The following is a 12,069-nucleotide window of genomic DNA, read 5'->3' as shown; positions in this document are numbered from 1 at the left end:
TAATCCCAGTTTTAGCTGACTCTTTTGAGCAAAGAAAGAGTTGCAGTTTCAAGGTTGATGTTGTTTGCCATACTTAAATGCTAATGACTCCAGAGAAGCAAATAAACCTTATTTATAGTGCTAACTTGTCATTGGTACTGAGTTATATTCTTGCTCTAGTTCGAAGGGACACATTTCACCTAAGCTTGTCCAACCTACCTGTAGGACCTAAAACCAGAAAGATTTATTACTGTGTTGAGAAGTAATAAATGTATATAGACAAAAGGTTAAATTATTCGTCACAGTCCTCACACTTCTAGTTGTGCTTTTTGGAGAACTCCTCAGACAAGAAGAACATGCACTGCATCAAGTGCCATCTTTCCCTCAAGGCAGTCTGCGTTCCCTGTTTCCATTTTATCAATGCCTGATTGAACTCCAGGTTCATGAGAAACATGGAAGTGAGTCTCTTAGAAAGGATATTTTCCCTCTGTTTTCCTGAGTCATATATGAGCAGGAGCAGTGAAAACAATGAAAAGCCAAGCTGTATCCTTTCACTCTGCACAACTTCCTGAAATTTCTCCCAAGAGAGATAAACTGGGCTACAGTAGAACACAGGTCACGGTTAAAATGGCATCTGTTAGTAGTGTTGTGGAATTTGGAAACAGCCACATTTTCAGTCCATCTGCTTCTTCAGGATGAAGTACTTTGTTACCCAGGTATAAAAGAAGGTGTAAAGGGAAAATTCAAGATTAATATCCTCCTAGCTTTTACTAGTCTCACCAGGGAAACAAAAGAAGTCCTATTTTAAACTAAGGAAGGAAAAAAAAAAAGCACTAAAATCTGCACGGGAAACGGCCCAAATGCACAGCATTTGGATAAAAGGCTTTCAGATCTACAGGCAGAGGTCTGGCTGGGGAGCAGCAGAACCAGACGCTCTTCATCACTGCCCTGGAGCGACAGTCAACCTTCACCCACAGCAGCACATGTGTCAGCGCGCTGCCAGCCCCACCAGACAGACTGACCCGCTTGGATTAACCAGTTTAAACTGCGTATTTGAAATAAACCGCAGGAACTTTCCTGGGGGGATCAGCAAGTCCCCGCAGCGCCTGCCCTGACCTGACAGCAGATCTGAGGGCATCCCTGGCATCGCAGCCACGACAAACAGCTGAGGTCACGTCTTCACTGGGCACTGACTGAAAATGCAACAGAGGGGGTAGCACTCTGCAGGGAACAGTGCCAGCCAGAGGCTTCCATTCCCACTCCAGCTGTCACTGCCATGCCAGAGGTCATCGCACTCCAATCCGGCTGCTAACACAAGCTCTTCCCCAGCTGGCCACTGAATGAACAAAAATGGGGAGCTGCACCATGGGATGGGAGGAAGTGGCACACTCTGTCAAGGCAGCAAGGACAACCCACTGACAGAGGCCCAGAGGAGCTGTGGCATCCTGGAGCTGAGTCCACCCACAGCCCAAGAACTGCCTGTTTTCACTTTAAGACAGTTTTACAATCTGGACTGGACTGGGATTTATGTGTATTTTATGTGACCTACACCACCCACTGTGTCTCAGAGGAGACGACAAATCCTGCCATGAGTGGTTTACAGCCTCAGAGCAACTGCAGATGCCCAAAGCCCGGGGTGAAGGCTGCTCTTCTCTTTCTTTTTGTGACTCTTCCCATAGCTGGCCAGATCACTTCGTGGTTTCTGTATCCCTTCCCTGCTTTGGGGCAACATCAGCTTCTCTGTACAGATTGAACAGGCTTCACACACTTTCTCTGGAGCCCGGAGCAGCTTTATGAATTTCAGAGCTGTGGTCTGTAAAGGTAACATCCTAGCCTACTGGCCACCAAATTTTGCAGCATCTCTGCTGAGAACACCTCTCCTTTTCAGGTTTCCTGCTTCCTGCTGTCACCAGTCTGTACAATTCCAAAAACTAAAGGTTCAGTGGTTTGTTTTTTCTTTCAGGTGAATCTAAGGGATTTAGGAACACAGCTCCCAAGAGCATTACTTCTCCAGCCCAGGACTGGACCTGCAGACTGATGACCACTCTGCCTGCACACAGAGGCACACCGCAGCCTGCTGACACCTTGCTCCTCTGTAGCTGCCATTAGTGCACACTGGAAAAAAAACAGCATTGAAGAAAAGGTGTGTAAGAGTGGAACGGGGCACATGGAATAACATTTGGGATCATCCAAGGAAGATCAACAGGATTGAGGGTAGGTAGAGCAGGTACATCATGTTCCTTATTACCTTCTTGTGATGTTCAGCAGTTTAGAAAGGCACTAAACCAACACCAGGTTCAGACTGTGTCTCATCAGGAACTGATACATTACGAACCAGAGGCAAAAAATCAAGCAAAACAGCCTCACCTTCTTGATAAAACCAGTGAAAGTGGGTTTTTTATATCTAATCCACCAATAAGGGAGGAGATACATGGACTGAGAGAGCAGAGCTAGAAACTGTTTCATAGGAAGTAATATAATCCGAAGCCCTGTATATTTTTAACCTGCTCAGCCCTACCCCCTCATAAAGCAGGCACTTCAGCAAGCCGCACTTCTGTTAATTGAATGCCTTCTTACATGCAAACAAGGAAAGCCACACTGAAATCTCTCAAGACTCCAGATAAGATTTGCAGCTGGTATAAATAAGTGAAATGTCACTGCGGCCAGAGGAATCACTCTGCTCCTCCCTCTTCTGCCTCCGCAATCTCTGAACTTGACCCTACATTTCCATACTCCTACAGGGATTTGAGCGCAGCATGAAGTACTTTGCTGCAATCCCCCTCCCTCCCATCTCAGCCTGTCCTTGCTGTGCCACAGCTGGAGCCCTGGCCCCTCTCCTGGGACACCAGCACTTTGAGCAGGCTGGAGGGGCAAAGAGCCCGGAGCGGCTGGACAGGAAGGGAGGCCTGAGTTCCCGTCATTTCCTCTGTGATTACTTCAAGATTTTTCAGTAAAAGTCTTTACAGGATGGGTTGGGCTGTTTTATCTGAGCGAGGATTTGGCAGACCAGCTTTCACCCTGCAGCCCTTGGCCAGAGCCTGCAAACCTGACCTTCCCAAACCCAGCACCGCCCTGTCTGACCAGCAAGTAGGATTTAGCCCTGCTGCGAGAGGCAGGAGGGACCGCCAGCCCTCCCTGCAGGAGGACAGGCTTTTGCTTTCATTTAAGAAATAACACTTAGACCTTGACTGCTGACAGGCGGTACTGATGGTGCAAACATAAACCTCCAGGTCACTCGCTTCATAAGCAACCTTATTACTTCATAAGCAATAAGAATATGAAGGCATTTGAAACTTTCCAACCAGACCTTTGTTCTCCCAATCTCTCTCTTTTTGGCCTCACATTTTAAACTGAACAACAGCTTGCAAAGTGATTAGGAAACAACAGCTACTTCCTGCTACACAGCCCCAGCCCCTTGTGCAGGGAGCTTACCTGCTCCGGGCTGGATTTGGGTATCAGCCAGCACTGACCAGCATCCCCATCTCAGCTACTGTCACTCCTAAAAGACTGGGAGACGTTATCTCAGCCAAATGTCAGTAAATGGAGGCAGACCAGCAGCTCTATAGCAGCTGAGGTGGATAGTACCTTTTTGCTCAATCTTCCCTAAATCCTCTACGTTTCACTTACCTGTTCAGTTTTCCTGGACATTCTATGTGATTCATGACAGTACAGAGTAGAAATAATGATCTCGGTTTAGGATATTTTTAGATACAGTCTTTTAGGGAGGAACCTTAGCTTTTAAGGATGACATTACTATTAGCATGTTATTTTCACTTGAAAGCCCCAGACATCAAATATTCTGAATTTATCCTATCTGATTGATGGTGCCCTCTGCACATTTGGGAAAGAAAACTGAAGATGGCATTCAGAAAAAACAAGTTAAGTGATTCGGGTAGTTATATGCATTGTGCTGATGAACAAAGATAATTTCCTGATGTGCAGACATGAATGAGATGGACAAGAAGTTTTCAACTGTGTTAGATTTCATGTGAGCTCTGGTCCCTGAGCAGATGTGCAAAAGTAGAGGGTCTAACTCACACGCCAACAGATTCTGTTAGAGAAGGGAAGGTGCTGTGCCAAAGACCCTATCAGAGGGTATTTGTTTGAAGACAAATACAATAACAAAGAAAAAAAAATCAGAAGGGTTCCAACTATTTTCAAACAGAAAAAAATAAAAAGAGGAGAATTCTAACTGCAGAGGATTAGAGTACCAGTCAGCATGGGGGAGGGAGGATGGAGGGATGATGTAGAACGGCAGGACTATGGGCCAAAAGAGGTTTTTAACCACTAACACTGATTTACCGTGCACGTGCATCAACAGTCCGCACTTTCTGCTTCTATGTAAGATAGGTAAAACTGTGCCCTGGGTGAAGAGAGCAGAGTTGAGCCACATCCCTTCTCCTTCCTCCTGGCCTGGCTCTTGCAGTCCCATCGCTATGTTCTACCACCTCGCTGGATTCTCCATATCTTGGCTCTTGCATACCCCATGTGGGAGAGGAGTAGTGGGCACTTTGATATTTTCTGGGCTTTCCCCTGCCCAGGAGTGTCCTGATTGTGAGGACGCCAGAACTCCTTCTCTTTCTGCCCATAACACACCACCTGTAGGGTCTGGCTTTCTGCCTGGGCAGCTGCAAAGAATTATCTCAGCTGAGGTTAGGTCTCACACAGGAGGAGTGCAGAAAACACTTTTTTTTTTTTTTTGGCTGCTCAATCTGCTTGAGCTTCAAGAAAGTCTGGAATTAAAGCCCTAAGTCTAAGTGTTGAAATTGACTGTGGGGTCAGTGCTGCCTGTGGCAATCTTTGTTTCTCTGGTGCAGATTTGCACCACTGTAACAGTGTCCCGAGAAGCCCTAGCTTTATTCTTTTCTTGCATCTTGTCCTTGGTAGTTCATAATAATTTAAATAATTTCCCCAATATACAGTCTTTTTCCCACTACAAAATACTGTAGGTATTCTTTCAATGGAATAACCTGTTTGTTTCATATTATTTTGCTCATTCTCAAGTGCACCAGTTTTTCCAAATGTCAATCTGAATTGTGTGTAACATTTTCCTTTCTATTTAATTTTCTGGCCATACTGGTACTCACAGATTTTAGGTATTTGTTTAGACTAAAGCATTTCAGAAAATACGTTTCCCATTCATCCTCTGATCGATGGCCTTTGTCTTTCACCATGTTGCCAAGCGTTGTAAAAATTCAATATGGCCTTGAAAACTTCTGATGTGTCCAAATATTCAGGAGATCCAGAAAAAAAGCGCCATATTATCCGTAATTCCCTGCTGAAAGAAGAGGCTTCTTAAATAATTTCTACAGCATTATCCTTAATATCATACCTGGAAAGGGCCTCAAAAAATTATCTCAACCTACCATTTTCCCCAAGACAGGGTCAGGTGTGCACTCTAGATATGCTAACCTTCTAGCCAGTACCAGCAAGGATAATTACTTGCTGATGACCAAGTCAGAAAGCATTTCTCCATGGACAAAGTGGTTATTATTTATTTATTATTCTGTTACAAATTATTTTTAGTAGTCCTCATGTTTCATTTCCAGAGCAGACAGGAATTGGTTTGAGGTGGACTGAATTACTCCCGCATACAAAAGGGGTTTGATTTCCTGCCTGTCAGGAAGCAATATAAACTGGAAAAGGAAACCTACTTACAAGGAGAGGGAAACACAAACTTTGCTACTTCTTCCACTGTTTTCTTCCATACGCATCAATGTGGACATCTCCACCCGCCTGCCAGCCTGCTAGGCTGAAGCGTGAATCCATCCTGTGATCTGTCCCCTTTCCTATCCATCACAGCATTCTCCCAGAGCATTCTTGCCCCCTTCCCAAGGCCTTCCCTGGCCAGGGCTAATACCAACACAAATCTGGCTCTGAGGATCATCACCATTATTAATACCACAGAATAAACGCAAAGGAAGATGGACTAGACAGTGAACAAGATGAGGAAAAATGTGTGTCCTTGTTCTGTCATGGTGAATGCCTTTGTAGTGCTTCACTCCTACTGCATCCACTCTGACACAAATAATTTACAAGCAGAAAACAGAAAACCCTGCCTGTTGCATTACAAGGAATAAATAATGGCACAGTTATTCAGTAATATCTTGTAAAAGTCGTGCTAATTGCTTTCACTGAAGATTCAGGTTTCCTTATCAAACCTGCCTGGATGAAATAACTGAAAGTCTATAAGCCAGTAAATTATTAGCTTTAAAAACCTCCTTCTTGCATCTCCTGGTGCCCCTTTTGCCTGTAGGGGGGAATGGTTGAGCAGGAATTCACGGGATTTCTGCTGAGAACTTGTTTGCTCTTTGCAGCTCCTTGATGCTGGCATTAAATCAATTTAACAGCTATGAAAACATTAAGCATGTGAAAAACGCTCAAGAGAACCGGGGCTGAAGGCAGTGGGGACATCTCTGATGTTTAAGGTCCGTTCCAACCCTAACTAGTCTATGATTCTATGATCTTCCGGTTGGGCCAGGCTCCTGCCAAGGCAGGAAGGGAGGCTGCCAAAGCAAGGGGGCCCCTCAAACCCATCCTCCAGGTAGGTAATATTTGTTAACACCTTTGAATATTTATTCTTCTTTGTAGGAAGATGGCAAGGGATAGCACTTGGGCAAGACCTCTGATCTGCAGGAACAACCGCTCCCTCATGTGCTGCGATCAGGTCCTGCGAGGACGCACTACTTCCCAAGGAACATCTGCCTTCTCCTGCTCCCCTCTGTGGTTTAATTAAAGCATTTTAGCATTTTCTGCTCTGCAGCTTCACACTGTAGGAGCTCCATCAGCTCCAAGATCTTGCCTTAAGGAGTGCAGCCATTTCAGGTGTTTGCCCAGGTACCAAGGCCCACCCCTCATTTATTTCTACCAGCCTAAACATGCTTTAACCCACATAACCTCCTTAATGAAGCTGCACATTCTTAGCAAACCCAGCTCTTTCAAGACTACGCTGGTACCTTATCTTTCCACTTATCTTGTTTTCTGACAGGGCCCCAGTCCTGCCTGCAAATGTGTTTGTTTACACCAGAGATGCTGGTCCCCAGCAGACTGCTCAGTCCTGCCTCAAAACAGCCGCTGCAAAGGTGCAGCCCGGGGAGATGGATGGGCTTTCGCCGCTGGCAAACAGTTCCTGGGCTCACCCAGGCCATGCCGCCATCAGCACCACACTCTTTCCCACCCTTTCCTTCGGTGTAGGCAGGTCAGTCATGATAGGTTTATCAACACAAAGTAAAAGCTGAACTGTAGCCACCACAGTAACACAGATATAAGCCTAACAAGTGGCTTTCATCAGTCATCAACGTCTTGCTTGCAGCTTGTCCCCACCAGCAGGTGGAGACAGGTCAGCAAGTCTCCACCTGAGGTCCTCCTTTCTGAAAGGTTTCTCTTCCCTCCCAGAGGTTGATCTGTAGCAGGAGCCTCCTGCAGAAGCCCAACACCACATCTGGGTATTGTTATGACTCCTGCAGGGGCCACCTCGCTTCCTCACACCTCCTCCTTTGCTACCAGCCTACACGGAAGTACTTGGGACCCAGGGAAGTGTTTGGAGGCAGAAGACACTCTGCTCCCGTGCAGCAGCAGAGCACTCAGGAACTCCAAGGAGATCTGAATTCTCTGAGGCAGGAGGAGCACCAAAGCAGCTGCATGCCCTGTCCCTCCAAGGATTCACCCATGCTCCACAGCTCTGTGTATACAAATTAAAATTAAACTTGTCTGAGACCATTCTCTAGCAGACAACGCCCTGCACCCTCACTGTTGATGTCTCAGCCTCCAAAGCAGAGTGGTTTCACCCAGGCTGCCCGCTGGGCCTGGCACATGTTAATTCCCAAATCTTACCCCAGCCCTGCTTAGGACAGCATCTTTGCCTCAGGCCAAAACCAGGCGGGGAACCACTGTGCTGGCATGGATGGCTGCCCAAGAAATCTCCCTGATGCTGTTCAGTTTGACATAGGGTATTTGTCCACCCAAATTTACCTCCCTACTGGACTGTGAAGCCTACAGAGGTGAGGTTTGACCCTGAATTTAGTGGGATGAGTTCCTGTTAGTTCACTGTCCTTAACACAGAGAAAACATTCCCACAGAGTTCTGTTACTTGTAGATTTCTCAGATTAACCTGGGTCTTAAAAATCCAATTTAATCAACCACTGTGACCAAACCCACCCTCCAATAAGACATTTCTTTATATCTAACAGAGCCCACCTGGCTTTCTGCACATTTGGAACAAGAGGTTTGCAGCTGACCTAGAAAGTACGTTATTAACTTACACCTGGTTTTGTTTCTCCAGAGACTGGTCCCTGGGAACACACACACACCTTCCAGAGTATATCGGAGAGCAGCTCATGGTGCCCTGTGGGCACTGCTCCATCCCTGAGGTAGCTCCCTGCACCTATAGCTTGGCTTTCAGAAGACGGATTATCAACCCTGCAGAAGGCAGGTACCTGTTAGGAAAGTCTGGTTTATAAAGGTATAAAGGTAAAGGCGATTAAGGTCACTGAGGGAGCACATTCTCCCTTGTGTCCATGCAGCTTTCCATTCTCTGTGCTCATTGCACTTTGCATAGGGCTGAGACATTTTGCTGAAAAACTTCTGAGGGAAATTATTTTAATAAACAGGTTTAATTTTTAATACAGATGCTAAGAGGTTTGTGATATGCTGGGGGCAGGTAAACCGATGGCATGAAATCTGAGAAAAAATATATATAAACCAAATACCCCCTGGTGTTACAGAGGGGGAAGAGGAGTGATTTTCAGTAGGATTTAGGCAAAACCTTCAATTATGAAAAAAGCACCAAATGACTAATGCTGACTCATGGTCTTGGCAAGATGTAGGTAGGTTTCCTACTGTTATTTATAGTTGTGTTCTGGTCTGGTTATGACATGTTGTCAGTAGAGGAATAGTTTGAAATGAGTTAGCCTGGGGTCCAACAATTCTGTGCCATTCAGTGTCATATAAAATACAGATCTTAATATTTTTTTTATTTCCTGCCATAACTCAGAATTCGCCCACTCGTTTTCCTCCTGCAGCCCCATGTCATCTCCATAGTTTCTATAATTTGTCTTGCTAGCACTAGTGGTGGTCAAATTATGGGTTTGTATAGCTGTTTTGTCCTGTCTCTTCCTAGCTACTTGCCCCAGGGAGGTCCTCTTCTTTATCCCTGCCAGGAACAGGAAGATTGTCCCATTTAGTCTTGCAATTCCACAACCCTAGAACCAAGTTTCAGGACTGTTTGTTTGGAAAGCAGACACTTCAGCTTGCATTTATAAAAGTAGTCAAGTACTTCAGGAGCTACTTTTGCGCCTAGATTTTTTAAAGGAATTGAGTGCTTACATAGCCTTAAGGATCTGTGGCCCTTACCCAACATAAAAGGGCAGCTGTTTCGGCATTATAGGATACCCAATGTGCATAAGGAAGCTTAATAAAGAGTACTGGTATGTTTCACTTCATCTTAAACAGCATAGTAAGATATTAATATGAGAGTAAATTAGTTAAAAGAGAGAAGAAGAGATAAAGAGGGAATTATATATTAAAGTACAATATTATATAGTGAATTTAATCTAACAAGAATACAGAGAAAGGGCTCCAAAGCTGTGCCTAGACTTAGGAGCAATGGATGCTCTGACCTGCACGATACCCAGCCAAAGCAATTCCCTTTTGGCCAAGGTGCCTGGGCTTCCTCCCCTTGGGAGCGGGGGGAAGAGGGCCGGGGAGGTGGTGTCATTTACTGCAGAGAGTAAAAAACTAGAACTGGAAGCTGCTTAGGAGTTGCAGCACAAATCTTGGTACGACAGGAAAATAAGGGGAAAATCAGTGAAATTGAAGGCAAGCCAGTTGCAAGGGCAGGTTTGGAAGAGCAGAGGAGGGTGACACCATTAGCTAACCTACAAACTCCTTGTCAATAGGTATCCTTGAGATTTAGGATCCAATCCATTACTGGATAGGTAAGCAGGTAATGACAATGTCTGACACATTTTAGACAGGATTGAACAATTGCTAGAGGTATAAACCACTATGCTTCAGAACCCAGTCCCTCACCAAATACTCAAGAGGCAGAATTCAAGATTATTTCATATTTGTCCTTTAAGATGCTTCTTAAACCTTCTGAAACAGCTGGTACTGGCTGCTCTAAAAACAAGATACTGCAAATCCATGCATTGGGTTGGATTTTAATCTCTATTTGAGATTACAGGAACTCCCGTGAACTGATTGAACAAATCCTGATCCAATATTTAAGGCAAACAATATCTTAGATAAAAAGGCAGGCAGAACAGCCTGTTTTCTGTCAAAAACAGTGGTGGACTACAGCATCAGGGGATATCATTTTGCCAGATACAGATGCCAGATACAGATGTGGAAACCGTGGTGGTTTTATCTGCACAAAACCCATTTAGCTCTAATCCATCGTCAAATGAAAAAAGGTCTATTTGCTCTGCCACAGCGGGGGCAAACAGGAGTCATCGACTGATTGATTCAGTTAAGCCTGGTGGCTTCAAATAGGTGCTTTTCTGTGTTTGGCAATCGGTTTCAAGGTCATTTAGCGACTGAGAGTGTCATGTAGAGAAGATAAAGAGTTCAGCCCAATAGCAGGGAAGGCAGTATCTTTCTCTTGGCAGTAGATTAACCAAGAAAATGCTGATACAAGGCGATGACACACTGCCCTCCTGAATATGCAGATGAGCCTACATCATGTTTAGATATCGAAAGTGCAGTGCTGTTATCAGAAACACCTGGCCCCATCATTTCAGAAATTTAGGTAAATTAAGGTCATGTAGCCACCGAAAGGAAAGGCCAGGGCAAAATCTATTAACAATAAAATATGTCTAGTATATTGTGGGCAATTTCAGCTGAGTCACTTGGACAATAATGGAGTAAATCCCAGCATTGTGAAGAGCAATCCAACCTACATATTTTGGAACTATTTCAGCTTGCTTAGCACTTTCTACGACACATTAAGCAGGATGGCCTTTCACCATTTTGCTACATGAATCTTCTGCTTGTGTGGTTTCTGTCTGTTCCTAGAGCATAAACTTTAAGTCTTAAATGTTGCATTTATGCTATAGTCTATTTCCCCGGGTTTTTCATGCAAGATTTCATAATTATGGTGGTATTTAACATTTTAAAGTTCAGGTATTTATAACTAACTGCACAGAGTCTTATTACTTCTATGGTTTATAAACTTAGTTCCTCTAGCTCCTAGTTACATTGCCCAGAGGGTAAAACGCTAGAGATAAATTAAACCTTTACCTTTACGGCATGCTAACTCGCTCCGTTGGAGAAAGTCTAGCTACATGTGCTGCTGACTGATGAACCCTGCCATAATTTAGCTCCTTATTGTAGGTCTGACCTTATTAAACATCATGTATTGTTTACATTCTGCTGGAGAACAGTTCTCATGTAAAGTCTTTATAACTCAATTGTCTTTCAGATGAGATTTATTTGCTCCTCATTTTGGAAACACAATCCCCACATAAATTAGATCTACCTGGATCCTGATTAAATTATAACAAATGTTAGCATACAGTTTCTCTCATTTTCTTTTAATGATCAATGTCATAGAGAAAAAATATTTTAGGTAATTGCTTTTACTCATAGTTGACTCGTTACAGTAAGAGAAAAAGGCAAACTATTTTTTTTAAAATATTTTTTTTAGTAAACTGTTAGATTTTTGTCACAAAACCTGAGGTAGTTTTACCTCACCTAGTCTTATGATACTAGAAATGCTTTCTGTCTCCTCCCTTGTCCAATATGACAAAAGAAAGTTAGAGCTGTTTAGTAGATTGTATTTCCATCTTTGTGGAATTTAAACTCTCCCATTACTGAACCCAGTGTTGTGACAGTGTTATTCCCATAGAAGAAGTGACCTAGTACATCCACTTAGCAGCTTTGGTGGAACTCAGACAATAAATTATTTCCTATGTCTAAAATTTCCCTAAGCTTCCTCCATTGCTCTGAAGCACAAAGACACTAAATTTTCTGATATTAGATTTCCCAGGAATACTAATACAAGCCCCATGGTCCTGACAGCACTGAATGCAGCTAACGCCCAACACACTTCATAACTAGGGGCTCCTCTCCTGGTCTTGCCTGTGGGCCCTG

At 44.1% G+C, this 12,069-nt stretch overlaps 1 long non-coding RNA gene across 3 annotated transcripts; it reads left to right on the top strand.

Moving 5' to 3' along the window:
• The first annotated feature begins 721 nt into the window (after positions 1–721).
• LOC128850936 (uncharacterized) lies at positions 722–11,564 on the top strand. Of its 3 annotated transcripts, none has more exons than XR_008448185.1 (4): positions 722–1,800; positions 1,943–2,193; positions 6,571–6,816; positions 6,968–11,564. It is a non-coding gene; the product is annotated as an uncharacterized LOC128850936 (long non-coding RNA). The 3 variants fall into 3 exon arrangements; XR_008448184.1 differs by having other exon boundaries at positions 6,571–7,177; positions 7,375–11,564; XR_008448183.1 differs by having other exon boundaries at positions 730–1,800; positions 6,571–11,564.
• The last annotated feature ends 505 nt before the right edge of the window (positions 11,565–12,069 follow it).

This window comes from Cuculus canorus, chromosome 1, assembly GCF_017976375.1.
Source record: "Cuculus canorus isolate bCucCan1 chromosome 1, bCucCan1.pri, whole genome shotgun sequence".
Taxonomy (NCBI): domain Eukaryota; kingdom Metazoa; phylum Chordata; class Aves; order Cuculiformes; family Cuculidae; genus Cuculus; species Cuculus canorus.
Note: the sequence above shows the minus strand (reverse complement) of the source record. Positions and strands in the feature narration are given on the sequence as shown.